Source organism: Geotrypetes seraphini, chromosome 12, assembly GCF_902459505.1.
Source record: "Geotrypetes seraphini chromosome 12, aGeoSer1.1, whole genome shotgun sequence".
NCBI classification, from domain to species: domain Eukaryota; kingdom Metazoa; phylum Chordata; class Amphibia; order Gymnophiona; family Dermophiidae; genus Geotrypetes; species Geotrypetes seraphini.
Genome location: NC_047095.1, coordinates 20,088,465 through 20,107,328, shown reverse-complemented (window position 1 = coordinate 20,107,328; position 18,864 = coordinate 20,088,465). Strand labels below are relative to the sequence as shown.

General features: G+C 42.2%; 1 long non-coding RNA gene across 4 annotated transcripts in view; it reads left to right on the top strand.

The window, feature by feature from the left end:
- LOC117346780 overlaps nucleotides 1-18,864 on the top strand; it is a 60,238-nt gene that overhangs the window by 27,600 nt on the left and 13,774 nt on the right. For 2 of the 4 annotated variants that reach the window (XR_004536659.1, XR_004536658.1), the window contains exon 4: nucleotides 9,204-9,597. This is a non-coding gene — a long non-coding RNA (uncharacterized LOC117346780). Of the gene's footprint in view, nucleotides 1-9,203; nucleotides 9,598-11,562; nucleotides 12,347-18,864 lie in introns of those variants that run through there. The other 2 variants (XR_004536660.1, XR_004536661.1) reach the window with 2 other exon arrangements.

Below are 18,864 nucleotides of genomic sequence, written 5' to 3'. Positions count from 1 at the left end.
AATATCCAAAAATTGAATATTAGAATATGAAAAATGTCTTTTCAGATTGAATATGTAGATTACAACTGCTCAATCGACTAAAGACTTGATTAAACTCATCCAAATCCATTCTGATTTGGATGATTACCTACTATATCTACACAAGGATGACACCTGCGCTACACAAGGATAACCCTGCGCTAGCCGAAAAACTACCGCCTGCTCAAGAGAAGGTGGTAGCGGCTAGCGCAGTCTTCAAATTAGCGTGCGCTATTATGCGCATTAAACCGCTAATGCAGCTTCGTAAAAAGTGTTAACTGCATGGTCAGATACTAGAAATGGTACAAATATTTAACACAGAGGCTTTGCAATCATTGTCTGCTAATCTGGGCAATTACTATATGGTAACTGCAAAACGATCACACTTTAGTAAAAGATTACCCATGTCTCTAGGTACTCTACCTATATAGAGGTCATTCAAAGTGGTGAACAGCAGGATAATAAGAACCATTTCATATGAAAACAGCAGCATCATAATAATGCATTTATATCACCCTATAACCATATCACAGATGGCTATCATCCCTATTTCCAACATCACCAGCACATACCTATAAATAAGAACTTAACCTATGCTGCAGTGGATTGCGTTATTCTTGTGTGTTATTTCATATGTGCCTACTGGCTTGTTTAATAATAAAAAAAAAAATTAAAAAATACCTTGTATCTAGGGAAATAAGCTTTTCTTAAATAAAAATGCAATTTTGGGGTTAGTGACCTTTTCAATTGCTTCAGTAGGTTAGGGAAAAGCCAGACTAAATCTGAGCTCATCAAATATACGAGCCAAGAAATGTACTTCCCATTGCTATCACACGTGGCACTATGGGATAACATATACTGTCTTGTTTTAATATCTACATGCTATGAAACCACAAAATTCTGTATATTTTTAGTATGCTCGTTTTGTTTTGGGAGATGGCTGATCTTTACAGTGCTGCCATGCCTTCAGGCTTAAATTTCTCTGTGAAAGTTTGTTCAAACCAGTAGAGACATAAAAGCAAGAGGTTTTAGACTATTCACTCATCCTCTGAGCATATCTTTCTTTTTTTTTCCCATTTTGTAAATATAGTCAAATATGTCAGATATGACTGAAAGGAGCAGTATTAACATTTTTAAAGCTATTTTGCAACTAAAACTATTTCTTTCTTTTTATAAGCATTTCTTAGGCATTACCACTATTGTGAATTTAATGCCCCAATTTAATAAGCTGTATTAGCTGTTTAAATGGGACTATCTGTGTTCTTTATCTTTTTAAAAAATATCTATACTGCTTAAATAGTCAATTCAAAGCGGTGTACAATACACATCCATGATTTCAATAACCTTACATACATAGTTTCACATAAAATACTGATCAAAATTTAACATTTCTCTCCCCAAATTCCTCACAAGGGACTAGCAGAATAACATCAGCAAAAGTAATCCATAAAGAGTAGTGCCTTTGATTTCATTTTAAATTTACAAACATCCATTTCTACTCTCAACCCCCCCGCCCCACTTTTTACAAGCTACGCTAGCAGCAAAAGCCCCGGAGCCCTTTAAATCCCTATGGGGCTCATGATGAAAAAATAAATACGTCTAAAAACCTGCCTAAATCGGTACTTGGATGATGTAAAAGACAAGTCGCCCAAGTGCCGATAATCGAAACGGGTTTTAGACGTACCTAAAAACAACTCAGGCCTAGTCAGTGCTGCTGTACGACCAGAGTTAAAAGGGGTGTTTTAGGAAGAGTGGTGAGGGCGGGATTTGGGCGGGACATGGGCTGATCTAAACATACCCCCTCTTTTACGAATCTGCAACAGCAGTTTCTAGCGCAGAGAGCCGCGCTGAATGGCCCATGCTGCTCCCGATGCTCATAGGAACTCTATGAGTGTCGGGAGCAGTGTGGGCCATTCAGCGTGGCATCCCAAGCTAGAAACTGCTAGTGGGTAAAATCAGCTCAATAAGTCTGACGCCCCTGTTCTGGTAGAGATTTTAATTGTAAAATTTCTTTTCCCACTAAGTTGTTTTGTATTTTATGTGGAATTTATGGACTTTGGTATATAAGACACAAATGATGTCATTTAACAGTAGTTCATTTAAATCCATAAGCAGCTTATGCAGTTTTTTAAAATCATTGAATTCAGTTGCCAATTGTCTAAGATGTGTTATGTTTTTACATATTGATACCAGTCTCAAGCTTTTTAGAGAATTACACAGGGACAAAGTTGGTCCCATGGGCTCTGTCCATGTTCCTGTCCTGTTCCTGCAGGTTCTGACTCTGTTCTGCCCGGTTCACGGAAGTTTCGCCCCCCACATTTCGCCCCCAGCAATTCGCCCCTCACACTTCGCCCCCGCACATTTCGCCCCCCGGATGTTTCGCCCCCACACATTTCGCCCCCACACATTTCGCCCCCCGGATGTTTCGCCCCCACACATTTCGCCCCCACACATTTCGCCCCCACATTTCGCCCCCCCCACATTTCGCCCCCACATTTCGCCCCCACACATTTCGCCCCCGTCTCGGAGCGCAAATCCTTACCTCGGAGCGCAAATCAGTCCAGCTACTGTTGTGAGCGCGAGAGAAGCCAAGGGGGATCGAGGCTTCTGGAGAGATGCAATCAACTGCAGCATTAGACAGCTGTATTAGAGAAGGGTGGGATGTGTGTGCTGAACACGGCTACTTTCCCCTCCCCCCATACACGCCAGTGATTATCCAAGCAGGAGCACCTGGCCAAAGCGAGACAGCGTCCCGCGAGAGCTGTGCGCGAGCGAAGCCTAGGGGGGGTAGGTCAGTCCAGCTACTGTTGTGAGCGCGAGAGAAGCCAAGGGGGGGTAGGGAGTCGAAGTCTGGGGATGAAGGGGGATCGGGGCTTGGGCCGAAAGGGAACATGAGCTGTGCGCGAGCGAAGCCAAGGGGGGGTAGGTCAGTCCAGCTACTGTTGTGAGCGCGAGAGAAGCCAAGGGGGGGTAGGGAGTCGAAGTTTGGGGATGAAGGGGGATCGGGGCTTGGGCCAGAGCTCCGTGCTATGTGTGTCATGCACACATGGAACGTTAAACATTGTGTGGCAAGCATGGCATGAGGGATTGTAGCAAGGCAGGAAACTAACTGCAACAACTCCAAATCTAGCCTCAAAACCTTTCTCTTTAAAGATCTATACCTAGGTTTAATTACTCATGAGACTCAGGCAATGGCCACATATCAGACATTCCATTTCTCCCTCTTCTTTTCCCCATGCCCCTTTCTTTTTATGCAATGTGTCCCAACCATTTTCCCCTTTTAGCGTGTTTTGTCTTTAATACCATGCAGTCTGTCTTTTTACTACCCCATTTTTACTTATATTTTAAATTTTGTACAATGTAAACCTCTTTGGTAATTAACGCAGTATATCAAAGCTAAATAAACTTGAAATTTGTATACATTTTGGCTTCTTTTATGCACCATGAAGAATATGCGCTCCCTGTGAAGAGTGCACACCATTTGCAGAGAGCATATATTGGGCATGACCTGGATTGGCCACTGTTGGAAACAAGAGGCTGGGCTAAAACAGGATTTTTCTGAATTTGAGAGGACCAAAATACATAATTAACTTTTTTTGCTTCATTTTATCATGTTAAAATGGTGATTTGTTTCAAAAATCGAAAATTTGGTGGAGATGTCTCCTTTATCCCCAGAGCGAAGTCATTGATTTCTGTGATGTTTATGATTTAATTTTTTTTATTTTTTACTGTGCTAAACAAAACAGTCAAATAACATTCAAATAACAAGTAAAATGAAATACAGTGATAAAGTGAACAAAAACTAACCTGTCAAATGAAATAACAGTCCAAACACAACACAGTCAAATAACAAGTAAAATGAAGTGATAAAGTGAACAAAAACTAACATGTCAAATGAAATAACAGTCCAAACACAACACAGTCAAATAACAAGTAAAATGAAATACAGTGAACGTCAATCAAAATTCAAAATTGTATGCTATTCCTCTGAGATAGTCGATCAAATTTCGATTGTCCAAGTCCTCCACAATACGCCGAATTCTTGCAGAAATAGCCGCGTATTTCTTGTTTCGCGCATTGACAGGATTGCCTGCTATAATCTGCGTGATTTCAAAATTGTGAAGGCCTTGCTGTCTTTTCAAGCAGTTGATGAAGCGGTATATATTGGGGAAAAGTGAGCCGCAGGTTTCTTGAAAGCTGCGATGCCAGCCCTCGACGTCATTGTTCGTCCGATGTTGGCCTTTCAACGTTCGTTGATGAACATTCCAAAACACAACTGGAAACAATGGATTCTGGCGTCCTCTTCGGTTCATTCGACCAATGTAGGTGTCCTCGAAATAGTTGGCAATGGGTAGTGCTTCTTCTGGAAATTTGGGATCTTCCAGCAGCTCTTCAAATGATTGCACAACAATGGCCGGAGGCAGAAAAGCAAGAGCTGGTATCATGCGGATCCACTGGGCAAATTCGTGGTCATTTTGGTAGCGCACTTTCAATCCTTCATTCTGAACTCTTCGCCATATTGACTGCGACAAGTGGAAGAAGCAGCCTGTTTTCTCCATGTTAGGAAACTCGATTTCAAACGCTTGAATTGCAGCTTGTTCAAAATCGGTCATCAACTGCTGCGGTTGGAGACCTGGCTGCATATTCTTAAGCTGCTGCAGCATCTGTCGATAGGTTGTTCGGGTCTTGTTCGGCAACAGCGCGTACAATGCTGGAATGATGACACCACCGTGAACTGCATGAATCGTATAAAGCTGCTCGAACAAAGCTGGTGCAGTAGAAAACGTGCCATCAGCGAACCATTCACTGCTCTGTGCCAACGAGTGGAGATTATCCCTCGTTCCAAATATCAATATTCGGCTGGTTCCAGTCCCTGAATAAAAATAAAAATAATTTAGGCATAAATTTAGGCGGTGGATGGAGGAAACCCCTCAGTTGGGACGGGACATACATGGGCTTTTCAAAGTCCAAAAAAGGGTCAGAAATAGTCAGGGGTGCAGAAAAAACACCATTTTTCGACGAGCTCTATTCGCTGGCATCAAAAAATTCCGAAAGACAAAAAAAATATTTTTTCTTCATTTTTTTGAGCTATTACGTTAATGGAATGTTTCACAAATTCTACTAAAATTCTACCAAAAATTGTACCAAGTAATTTAGTAAAATTAAATGTGGAAGATTATATAGCAACAATAATTCAAGATAACGCTTAAAACGGCTTAGAAGACTCAGACATACTTGTTTGACCAATTCTAATAAATTAAGAAATTTTGGGCCATTTTATGTGCCACAAAGTGATATAAAATGCGAGCAAATAACGCCTACATGTACGAGTACATAATGCTAATAGCTTGAAAAGAAAAGTTTACCCGAGTCCCACAAAAGAAATTGCTGTTGGACGCCATTGATAATGATCTCCTGAAATTCTGGCGGGATGACGAGTTGATCAATGGTTTGAGGCAGCCGCGGCATACCCTCGACTTGTCTTGACGATCGAATTGATCTCTTTAGCGAATCTTTTCTAGGCAGAAGCGCTCCAACGTTTGCATGGCTGCCTGAAATGACCTCACTAAGAATCTGCTGTGGCGTCTCCTGTGTCGACCTTGCCCTGGAAGTAACTTCATTGATTAATCGAACTACTTCAGGCCTTGCTGCCTGTGCTGCATGATTATGTATATTTACGATTTTCACAACTTCGCCATCAATTCCTTCAGTCCAAACGCGTCCTTTACACCTTGACCGCTTTTCGCATACCCAAATAGCATGTCTGTCATCTGCTGTTCGTTTAGAGAATACATAAATATGATTTTCGTAAACTAGCTTCTTCTTGCCACGCTTTGAAAGAACTGATTCCATAACTAAATAAATCACTACACAGATCAGTTAATCAGGAAATCGAAAGGACTAAATGACCAAGAGGCAAGAACATGTCATATTTATAGAAGCTCTGGTGAATTTTGCAAAGTCATTGGCGCCAGATTGGCCGAATTTAGCACTGGCGACTATACATACATTTCGCCCACGCACCTTTCGCCCCTGAGCGTTTTCCCCTACTTCAGGCCTTGCTGCACTTATCAGCGCGCTCCAGCGGGATAAGCTCATGTTCCCTTTCGGCGGACCTGCGGCTCGTCGGAGGCGCGCGGCGTACGCTCGTGGGACGCTGTCTCGCTCTGGCCCAAGCCCCGATCCCCCTTCATCCCCAGGCTTCGACTCCCTACCCCCCCTTGGCTTCGCTCGCGCACAGCTCATGTTCCCTTTCGGCCCAAGCCCCGATCCCCCTTCATCCCCAGGCTTCGACTCCCTACCCCCCCTTGGCTTCGCTCGCGCACAGCTCATGTTCCCTTTCGGCCCAAGCCCCGATCCCCCTTCATCCCCAGGCTTCGACTCCCTACCCCCCCTTGGCTTCGCTCGCGCACAGCTCATGTTCCCTTTCGGCCCAAGCCCCGATCCCCCTTCATCCCCAGGCTTCGACTCCCTACCCCCCCATTGGCTTCGCTCGCGCACAGCTCTCGCGGGACGCTGTCTCGCTTTGGCCAAGCCTCGATCCCCCTTGGCTTCTCTCGCGCTCACAACAGTAGCTGGACTGATTTGCGCTCCGAGGTAAGGATTTGCGCTCCGAGACGGGGGCGAAATGTGTGGGGGCGAAATGTGGGGGCGAAATGTGTGGGGGCGAAATGTGTGGGGGCGAAACATCCGGGGGGCGAAATGTGTGGGGGCGAAATGTGTGGGGGCGAAATGTGTCTGGGGGCGAAATGTGGGGGGCGAAATGTGAGGGGCGAATTGCTGGGGGCGAAATGTGGGGGGCGAACCTTCCGGATCCCGTTCTGCCCTGCAGGCTTTGTCCCAGTCCATGTCCCATAGTTAAGTGTGGGTCCCATCCTCATATCATTCTCTATATGTGTTAGACATAGCCCCTCTGAAAGTAAGATCGAGAGCAGGGGAGATACTCCTGAGAAGGCTCATTGGCAGGTATCACATCATAAATTTATTTTAAAGAGAGTACAGATAGCGATACTCCTTGAGAGGACCTTAGAGGTCTCAAAGGTGTGTAAAGGGCTAATTAGGTTGGTCCATTGTTTTATACAAAAAAAAAAAAAAATCAACCTTATTTTTGCCCACTTGATATGTCTTACTCATGTGTCAAATTTCAGCTTGACTAGATAATATTTAGAGGTCACCCTCGCATGCACTGTTTGCTTGTGTGCTGTGTATGTTGGTGATTGCGCATAATTAGTTAGTGTGGCGTCATCTAGTTTGTGATCTGCACCCAAAAACTGGCTCCTTGGGAAGTCTGTCTGCTAGGCTATCATGTGGACTAGATGTTTATCATCCTCATTTTCTGTCACGCTGAGAAAACTGCCGGCTTTGGCAGTGATTCAGCAGCGTTGTCATGGCTCATCTTCTTACTTTCCGTCTGCCGGGTGGACCACGGCAGATGGAAAGCAGGAAGGGGAGCCATGGGCAAAATTGCGGAGTCACTGCCGAGGCTGGCAGTGATTCAGTGTGACGTCGGACTGGCGCAGAGAGAAGGGGGAAGACGTGTTGGGCTTTGGGGACTACCCAGAGCCTTGGTGCCGGGCCATTTGAAGGGAAATTTCCTGGACCATGACGCCAAGGCTGGGAAAACCTCCTCATGGCCTGCACCCGGGGCAGACCGCCCCTCCCACCACGCCCTTGGTACACCACTGGTTATACTCTTCCTAATTTATTATATTTCTGTTTCCTATCTTCATCATATCTTAAACGTTTCTGTAAATATCTATTATGTGCATATATGTCATGTCTTTCTATCGTGTTATTTTATTTATTTATTTAAAAAATTTCCAACCCGCAAACACCTAAACAGTTTACATAAAACATACAAAGAGAAACAAATAAATACTTTACAATCAGAATATCAATTCAATCAAGAGAACACCTCCACAAACAAAAGCTATCTCTAGTAGTTCCTCAAGTTCTCAAATATCAGAAAACACCCTCCACTGCCCTATCAACATTCTCCATGTTCCTAGTGGTGGGGCTGATTTTTCCCTTCCATGATGCTCCCTCCCTCTGTCAGTTTCAGATTGAAGTAGTCTAAGAACAGGACAGGTATGTCAAACCTATGACTAATGATGGGTCCTTGATGAACTGCACTAAAACATTTGTCCTCCCTATTCTCTCATACAAGAAATACAAGGATAACAATTAAGTTAACAATTAACTATACAAAAATAAATTGTTATAGCATGATCACTGAAAGGCATTTCCCCTCCTTTTACAAAACCGCAAAAGCGGGTTTTAGCCCAGGCCGGTGCACTGAATGCTCTGTGCTGCTCTCAATGCTCATAGAGTTCCTATGAACGCTGGGAGCAGCGCAGAGCATTCAGCATGCTGGCTTGCGCTAAAAACCGCTTTCGTGGTTTTGTGAAAGGGGGTCATCATATGTAACCCTGTTGTGGAACAGGGGGGAGAAAAAAGTATTAAAAAATACTGGAAGATGATTCATATATCTCAAGGATTTAAGAGAATGGATTGTATTCTTGTCTACAGTAGAGATTTCAATTTAAAAGATCAGCTGTGCAAGTCTGACATGTGGACAGAACCCTATCAAGGTATGGGAGAGCACTTTACATGTAGAAGATATGGGGTTTGTGATAATATGATGGAAGGGCATAGTATGAAAGTTCCTTCACGATGAACAGTACTTTTGAAGCGTCGTACCATCGTATGTGGTCTATATTTGTCAAGTATGTTATATAGGTCAGACCTCCCAACCTTTAAAAACATGCCTTTTTGAGCATAGATCAGTGGTCCCCAACCCTGTCCAGGAGGACCGCCAAGCATGAGAGAGATTTGCATATAATGGAAGTGACAGGCATGCAAATCTGCTCCATGCATATTTATTAGGGCTATCCCGAAAACCCGATTGGCCTGGTGGTCCTCCGGGACAGGGTTGGGGACCACTGGCATAGATATAACATTGATCACGGTAAAGGTGTGGATACATTATGTCAGTACTGTGTTCAACAATGTCACAGCTTTAAAGATTTAAAGTACAGTGTATTAGATTCCGTGATTCCTTCCCAGTGTCGGGGGGATGATAGAAGAAGACATCAGAATGAGCAGAGATGGAATTTATTTTGTTGAAAAGTGTGTGGCCGTTGGGATTGAATCAGAGAATTGAGTGGCATGCTTTTTTTCTGAAGGGCACCAAGAAAGAAATCCAACTGAACTGCAGTAGACATCAAGCAACAGAAAACCAAAGAAAAATACTGCAGAGGTGATGTACTTGACGCGAAGTCTTTATTTCTATTAATGAACGTTGTTTTTTCAATGCCCACCTTGGTGATAAGGGAACAAGGAACCGACACAGGCTATGGGTCTGGATTTTAGTCAACTAAAATCTGGTAACCCTAAGCATGTGGCCATTGTCACCCATTCTGTAGGCGGTAAGGACTCATGAACTAAGCATGCACTAAGGGTTTGATTCTCTAACCATGTGTCCCAATTTCAGACAGCGGTAGATGTCCTACTGCCGTCTGGCAGCCAATCGGGATGCACATTTTCTAAAACCCCCCCCCCCCCCAAAAAAAAAAAACCAAACTTGGGCAGGAAAGGACGCCTACATTGTAGGTGTCTGTCACATGTCTATGGGGAGTGTATGGCGCAGTGGTGAGAGCTACAGTCTCAGCACCTTGAGGTTGTATGTTCAAATCCCATGCAAGCTACTTAATCTTCCATTGTTCCAGGTACATTAGATGGAGTGTGAGCCCACTAGGACAATTAGGGAAACATGCTTGAGTACCTGAATGTAAACCACTTAGGCTATAAGTGGTACATAAATTATTAAAATAAATAATAAAAATATGGAGATGCTTACAGATACCTGTGGTTTCCCTCTGAAGTGTCCTTGGGTGTTAGTAAGTGTCCCTATGCATTTCTGTAGGTGCAAGGCAGACACCTTAAATGCAGGCCTACATTTAAGGTGTCTGTCAAGAAAACTAGCCTCAATTCTCCAAAGGACACTAATGCGTGATTAACACGCGATTGGCAGCTGCTTCTTAGGCGGCCGCCAAGATCAGTATCCTATAGAGCAGGGATCTCAAAGTCCCTCCAGTAGGGTTTTCCCCAATGAATATGCATTGAAAGCAGTGCTTGCACATAGATCTCATGCATATTCATTGGGGAAATCCTGAAAGCCCGACTGGATTGCAGCCCTCAAGGAGGGACTTTGAGACCCCTGCTTAAACGTTTCTGTAAATATCTATTATGTGCATATATGTGCATTATGTGTCATGTCTTTCTATCTAGAATCAGCCCCTAGTTGTTTAATGCATGACAATGTAGCTTGCTAGCCAATTAGCCTGGACCAGGCCCACTCTCCTCCCTAGACCTATGGATGAGTAGCATACGCACATACAAAAATTACCATGGTACATCATAGTGTGGCCCCTAGTAAGCAGCTGCAGTGCTTACCAGTGCAAAGGACCTCATAATTTGAAATCCAATAAAAATCCTATATATATATATATATATATATATATATATATATATATATATATATATATTATACACTGTGGCATAGTGAGGAAGGGAGGCGCCCAGGATGGTGGCACCTAGCATCACTGCATCATGCACCCCTCCTCTTCCCCATCTTCTCCACTGCTCGAGCACCCTTCTTGAAATATTCGCCGGCATGAGCAGCATCTTTCACTTCCTGCTCGCACCTTCCTTAGCTCCCTTCTGATGTTATGCCGTGGTCCTGCGATTAGGAAATGATATCAAAAGGGAGCCGAGGCTGACACTTCAAGAGGTATGCAGGGGCTGGAGATGAGGAGAGGCGCTTCTGGCCCTGCCAAGATGGTGTCTTGGGCAGTCTGCCCTGCCACTGATTATATATATATAGGGGTGTGTGTGTATGTATGTATGTATGTATGTATATATATATATATATATATATATATATACATACACATACATACACACACACACCCCTAGTCATATACTTTAGCTGCTTCCCCCAGTAGGTGTAAATGTATATGGCTGCATTTTAATCATGATTTTTGTAGGTCTGTGATGCTACTGCATTTTATAAAAACCCATAAATGCCTATGTATCTTTATAAAGTACCAGTAGCCTCAAAGTACATTCCTACGTAGACTTCCTAATCAACCTCATAATTACCCTCCCTTTGAATTTTGTCTGCTCTGGCATGCTGCAATTTGGCAGCTAAGTATCCTACCTGCTCTTTTCTTCGCAGTCTCGTTTTCGTATACCTGCCAACTCGTTTCCAATATTTCTTGTCATTATTTAATGTGCAGCTAGTCTACTAGTACAAATGTTCAGCTCTTTGTATGGCACTTGTGATGGGCAACTTTACTCAAACGCAGAGTTTATAATATAAAGCTCATAAAATGATGGAGGGAAAGGGAGTTCTCCAAAGCAATGAAGACAAATGATGCCATAAACCCAGATATTACCGCCTTAGTGACTAGCCACCGCGTCTATCATCGAACCAGAATTGTCCAATACCTCTCCTCCTAATTCATTACCTTGTCTTCACAGTCTTTTTGCTGAGCACTGTGAGCCCTGGAAACCCCATCAGAATCAAGTAAAGGAAAATTGAGCTGGTGAGTCCCCCATAGATCAGGACAGCACATCAGGATCTGTTATCTGACATCTGCCCCTTTGCCAGCAAAGCTCAGACACCACTCCATTGTTTTAGCAGTCTGAGTCTGACAGGTGAGATGACTGATTAAACTGACGGACGGTGTTTCAATAGAGAGAGAAGCCTGTTTTAACTCAGCCCTGTCTGCTCCTGTAAATCTCTGGTTTTATCAGCTATGTGCAACTGGCTCATTTAGAGCAGATCAGTGGCAGTCCATCTCTTTACAGCCCCTTGTCAGTGACAGCCTTCAGGTGCCTCAGCACGCCAGGTTTGATATGAGTCAAACCCTAGTGTGAACAAGGGATTAACCTGTAAGATTGTTCTGGGATCCCTTAAAGAGAATGCTAGATAGACAAGGGAAACTATAAATTCTATTAGACAAGGTAAACTTTCATCGGGCTCACTATGTTCCGCATCTCATTTGCATTCATTCGGGGATTTGAATAAACATAATCACTGTCCTAACCATCTCTAAGGCTGGCCCAGAGGACAGTGCAGACGTGCAGTAGTATAAAAAACCAATCAGCTTATCAAAAAAAAACCCCATTGAAATGATTCTCTAACTTTGCATACCAATGTGACATATGAAATATTAATGTTCTAAAATTAAAATATTTGTATGTAATTAATATTAATTTCCATTAATATTTTAATGGTTTCACAAGATATTCACTGCAGGCTACCAACAGGGATTTACTATAAGAAGGCAATTATACGTATCACTGATGCAAAGATTAAAAATGCGGTAGGGAAAGTTTCATGTAATGCATGAAGAATTAATATATTATTTTATATATTCCACGTTACAAACTTCTAAGGGCCAAATAAACCAAATCTTTTTTCCCACAGGTACAAAATTTAGGGTCTGTTTGACAAAGCCGTGGTTGCGAGTCCTGGCGTGGCAAATGTGATACAGCCCATAGGAACTGGACGGGCTGCGTCGCATTTGCAAGTATTGGTTCCCTGTATAAAAAGTACTTAAGATGTTTCATTTACCCCCTCTTTTATCAAGCTGCGTTGTTGAGCAGCGCGAGCTAAATGCTGTGCCACCAATTCTATTCCTATGGGTGGCTCGGCATTTAGCTTGCGCTGCTCAGCAGGAGGAGTGTGTGGCACAGTGGTTGGATCTACAGCCTCAGCACCCTGGGGTTGTGGGTTCAAACCCTGCGCGCTGCTCCTTGTGACCCTGTCACTCAGTCCTCCATAGCCCCAGGTACGTTAGATAGATTGTGAGCCCACCGAGACAGATAGGGAAAATGCTTGAGTACCTGATTGTAAAAACCGCTTAGATAACCTTGATAGGCGGTATATAAAATCCTAATAAACTTAAACTTGATAAAAGGGGGTGGAGGGTAGTAAATGTTAAAATAAATATCAGTGGCCTTCCTTTATGAGTATAAATCTGCATGCCTTTTATCAGTTTGTCTATAAAAGCACTGGAAAATTTACAGGAATAGAATATGTTCCCAACAGCAGAGCTGTATTTTTCAAGGCATTCCTACAGTAGCAGTGTAAAAAAATTGCCTACTAGATTTTAAGTATTTGAAATTTGTTATTCGTAACTATAAGCGCATAAAGCAACATTACAGAGAAGTGAAAACTCAAATCCCTCTCATCCCGAGCCCATGAAGCCATTTCCCCAAAACTGACCCCCCCCTCTTTTATGAACACATAGCATGGGATTTAGCGCCGGCAGCGGCGGTGACTACTTTGACGCTCGCAGAATTCCTATGAGCGTCGGAGCAGTTACCGCCACTGCCGGTGCTCAAACCTGCACTATGTGTTCGTAAAAGACTTAGTGACTTAGTGATAGCAGAAGAACAGTCAGTCATCTGACACAAACCCTACTAAGGTGGGAAGTGTCAAATGAAAGATTAATGTTCTAAAATTAAAATATCAACATGGGCTACTGTTAAGATCGCTTCTTTTACTGTTATAAGATTTTTACATATATGAGATTTCTTATAAATATAAATATATATGATTGTGCTCAGTGAAAGCCCTATAAACTTTAGGTATACGAGCTAAGGACTCTACCAGTTTTGGCTTAAATACATCATAGTACCCCTCCCTTCCTACCAATAGACTAGATGTTCTCTTTTTCTAAACAAATTTTCAAAAATAATTTTCAAAAAGAAGATGAAGGGTACTTATCTTAGCTGGAAAAGTTGAAACGTCCTGAACTCATAATACTTCAAGTCCAAAGTGTTCAGTGCTAAGTGTTCCCCATTCATATCCCAAAAACAACATTTTATGAAAAATAATCCATATAAAAATCAACCATGTCCATTAATCCAAAAAAATGCTCGACACAGAACATGTTTTCCTCGACACAGAACATGTTTTCCCGGTGGTTTTCAAAAACACAGTTCATGTTTCTCCGATAGCTTCTTCAAGAGGAAGATAAATCAACATTATAGGAAAAGAACTATTGCATTAAATATCTTCTAATAAAAATGTCCACATCAAACCAATCAGCTTCTGGAAACACTCATATTCTCAGCAATGAAAAGCTTCACATTGGATGAGTTTCACACTCAGGACTCCACAGCGGTATAACCGCTGAAAAACGCCTTCAGCTCAGCATAACCTCACCCCTTACAACTGCTGATTAAATGACGTTTCAGAAGATGATGTACTTCAAACTGATTGGACAAACCCTTGTCAATAGCCCAAGGGCCATTCCACTGCTTTATTCAACCCTCTAGGGGTTACAGTATTCCAAGTAAAGATTAATCGCTGCTCACAGTTTATCGACTGCTGTGTTATATTGCCGCCGTGCTTTATATAAAACTGCTTCAACACCACAAATCTCAAATCAATTTCCTGATGATGTTTTTCAAGCCAATGCTCGACAAGGGGAGCTTCTTCCTTATGCAGCTAAGATGTTCTGCTCTCCTCAACTTGATCACCTGACGAGTCTGCCCTATATATATCATCCCACACAGGCATAAGATGGCATAAACGACTTGTGCTGAATTACAGTTGGTATGGTCATATAGTTCATATTGTTGGTTAGTATGCGGTATCTGTACACACGTGATAACAAAAGCATGCTGACAATAAACACATTTACCACAAGGGCTCCGATCTTAATTATGGTAGTTTGAGAACCCAAAGGTTTAGATTTTTTTTTTTTTTTCAATTCTCCCAGATTCTGTCCCAGTTTATGAGCAAAACAGGGTAAGTCAGGAAATTCAGGGGTGGTATCTTAAAATGTCCCAATGATTTCGAATAACTGCGGAGTTGTAATGTCTCTGCTGAATATAGAAGGATGTAAGTTAAAGCTCTCTGTTTTTCTCGATGAGGCTTACAATTTAACCACTCACAATGTACATTAGTAGCACGCCTATAGGCTGTCTTCAAACATTTATTAGAGTATCCCCGCCGTTTAAACCTATCTATCATTCCTGTGGCTTGAACTTTAAACTCCTGATCAACTGGTTCTCAAACTAATCAGGATCGGGGCCATTACCCTTCTGGTAAATGTGTTTACTGCCAGCATACTTTTAGAGTTTAGTGTGCTCATAGATACTTCAACGATGCGCCATACAGCGATGCGGAGTCGCTAAAATTGCTTAGGTTCTTAATCACAGCACATTATCTTGAGCGTTTAGGCTTCTATTGCACATTAGATAGTCCATGTAGCTCTTAAGGAAAAAAAGAATGGAACACTTATCTGAACTGATGTATCTCGACTCCAACACAGTCTGTGTTTCACTAGAGCTACATAAGGAAGTTTCCTTTATTTGGATTTTTTTTTCTTTTTCTTAAATGCGGTGCCTATGAAGAATCAAACTTGCTGTGAGAATTATGTACTGGCTAAATTATTAAGTACTACTCTAACGATGACAATGTAAGCATAGATAAAATCACATTAGTATGACTAGTAGGCGGATATCTGAATCCTCTGACTCTGAGACTCGTAGTTTGAAAAAAACCTGTGCTGAAAGTTAGGGTACATACTTATGAGATCAAAAACATGCACTATGATGGTTCAATTAAGTCTGTGTTGCATCATCAAAACTTGTGTTAGAACCCTTTTAAGATGCATTCAGGGGCAAATAGTACATAGTGTAGCTGTAATACAGCTTGTTAACTACTTCCCTTAGTGTTACGTCAACTTAGCTGTGATAATGGAACCACTAAACAACTGTTATATCAGTTGCAAATAATTCAAGAAACAGCTATCAAACTCATATGTACCATCTATCTCATGGATGGTAATGCTCATCAATATGACCTTTTGATTACCAGTGCTCGTAGACCATCACTGATTGCCAATTAGTACCTGGATTCAATTCAAAATTTTAACACCAGTTTTTAAATTTTTGTTGTCAAGTCATCCTTTTTATCTTGTTAATCTACAAATCCCTTATATTGCTTCTCAAGCACTTTGATCTAATGAACGGAATCTGTCAGTTCTACCAACTCAGATGATAGCAGTTGACTGTCAGGTACCATGCTTATGGAATGGACTTCCCCAGTATATTAAATTGAATGTTACAGACTGTCTGTTAGCCAGGGTCCTTCCACAGACCAAATTAGACTTGGATATTCAATTCTGAGCCTTGTCTGGGCACTGGCATTGAATATTTGGCTGGATAGACATACCCAGAAATTATATGGATACGGCCAATATTAAGTGCCTGCAGGGCTAAACCAGGCAAAATTAGGACTGCTATTTAAATGGTCCTACTTGCCAGGCTTGCTATTGCTGGTGCACACCTAACTTTCAGGACTGCCCAGACTCCGCCACTGGATCACTATGCCACTTCCAAATTCTGCCCCCGAACATGCCTACACACAGGTTGCAAAAAAAATATGCACCTTTTTCTCGCCCTGTGCGTAAAATACCTGAAAACAATTATTTATAAAATGGCCTCCCTGGCTCTATTCTGGATGGATCTTCTTGTTTCTTTCATTTCTGAAATAGCTGTGGGATGGTAGTCACCCCCCCCCCTTGTTGGTGTAATGTAGTACAGTGCAAAGTTAACTGATAAAAGAGTTTAAAAAAAAGATCCAAAAGATCTTCAAAGGGCTGCTCAGTTAGGCTTATCTAAACCACACGGGGCTACAGTGATGACGTGCGGGATCTAATAATTAGATAGAGCCATTGTTTAGAATCATGCAATTCACAGTTCGATGAACAACTTGTCACAATTGCTTGTTCAAAGAAGACCCTGGCTGTCAATGCAAACAGTTAGCAGAAAGGTAGTGAAGTAAATTGGTCTCCAAGGTAAACAAATTGAGCAGCAATGTGAAAATGCCTCATCACTACAATTGACAATACTAATTTGTAAAGGCTTACAGCTGGTTTTATAAAGCACTTATATTTTAGAGAAATTCCTCTTGCTTCCCTCTCCTAGCATGCATGCAAAACAAAATTTTTGGGCAGTGTGAAATTGGTTTGGACTGGTGAACTCGGTAAGGAGGCTAGGATAGAGAAAATCATCTCCAACCCAAATTTGATGGAGGGTCAGCTCTGCAGATATTTCACTGACGTTAGTCAACTAATCAGCCATCTTCAACCCTTCATTCCATATTTAATTCCACTGGCTCACATTTATGCAGCTATCCCAAGACTGAAATTACTCAGCGTTTTCAATTAGAAGTGCAAATTTGAATATCCATCTGCAACCTGAGTCAAAAAGATCCAAATCATTTGTGCCTTTATGGTTCAGATTTATTTAAACCGATATGCACAGTCCCACATTTAGATCTGATTTTCTAGTCCTGTATTCGCCTATCTCCTGCAAGGAAATGTTCTGATGCTCAAAAAGGTGGCTACCAATCGTCATAGCAACCATCGAGAACCCTATGCAAATACATTACATGGAGCTCATTAGTATTATAATAAGCACTCCGTGTAATGCTCTAAACATTTTGCCCACTTTATACGGGCAAAATTTTCCAGTAAAACCAGTCTTACTTGCAAGGAATGAGGAAACCTTTTGTACATCAGGGCCTAAGACTGGTTAAAACTTTTTGTGCATCAAGGCCTTAGTTTGGCCTTAGTTTGTTCCTCCAAAATGGTAAGATTTTCATGTGACATTAATGCTATATACCTGCATGTTACTGCGAAAGGATAACTGTATAAAAGAAACAAATTTCAAAGAGATTCATACAGGTAAATAGAGATTTAACTGGGTAGGTTACCCCAGTTGAAAATTCTTTTCTTAATTTACATATTTTGAATTTAGCCTATGCTTTTTCATTGGTAGCTTAAGACAATAGCATCGATAGACAGAAATTTGGGTGGCAACAAGGTGGGTCAAGCTAGGTTTGGGGGACATGCTAGATATGATGAGGGCAAGCCCTTCTTTATCTCTACACTTTTAAATTAGCAGTGTAAGACACCAAGGCCTTCTACACATAAAGAAACCCATCCCTCTCCAGCCATTTTGCAGCTACTGAGGGCCAGATTCTCTAATATGGATGGTAAAATCTGTTCGGTCGTTGTAATGCCGGCAAATTGTCCCATTTCAAAACGGAAATCAATGTTGATAGAATTTCATATGCAAATGTGTTTCATCTGATCAGTCGCTGCAAAAGCAATTGATATATGTGCAATGCTGGCAGGGGAAGCCTGAACAGCAGAGTGGCAAAGGAAGGCCCAAAACAGATTCCTGTTGATCAGCTGTTCGGGGCTAGACTTTTTCTTTTAATGGGCAGTTAGGTGCATGTGTTACACATGCACAATATAGAAACATAGAAACATAGAAACATAGAAAGGTGACGGCAGAAAAGGGCTACAGCCCATCAAATCTGCCCACTCTACTGACCCACCCCATTAAGTCTGAGTGCTGCTCGACCCACGTAGGGATCCCACGTGGATGTCCCATTTATTCTTAAAGTCGAGCACGCTTGTGGCCTTGATTACCTGCATCGGAAGTTTGTTCCAGTGATCTACCACTCTTTCTGTGAAGAAATACTTCCTGATGTCACCTCTAAATTTCCCTCCCCTGAGTTTGAGCGGGTGCCCCCTTGTGACCGAGGGTCCCTTGGGAAGGAATATATTGTTTTCCACCTCGACACGACCTGTGACGTACTTAAAAGTCTCAATCATGTCACCCCTTTCCCTGCGCTCCTCTAGAGAGTACAGCTGCAATTTGCCCAGTCTTTCCTCGTATGAGAGACCCTTGAGTCCAGAGACCTTCCTAGTGGCCATTCGCTGGACCGACTCAGCTCGAAGCACA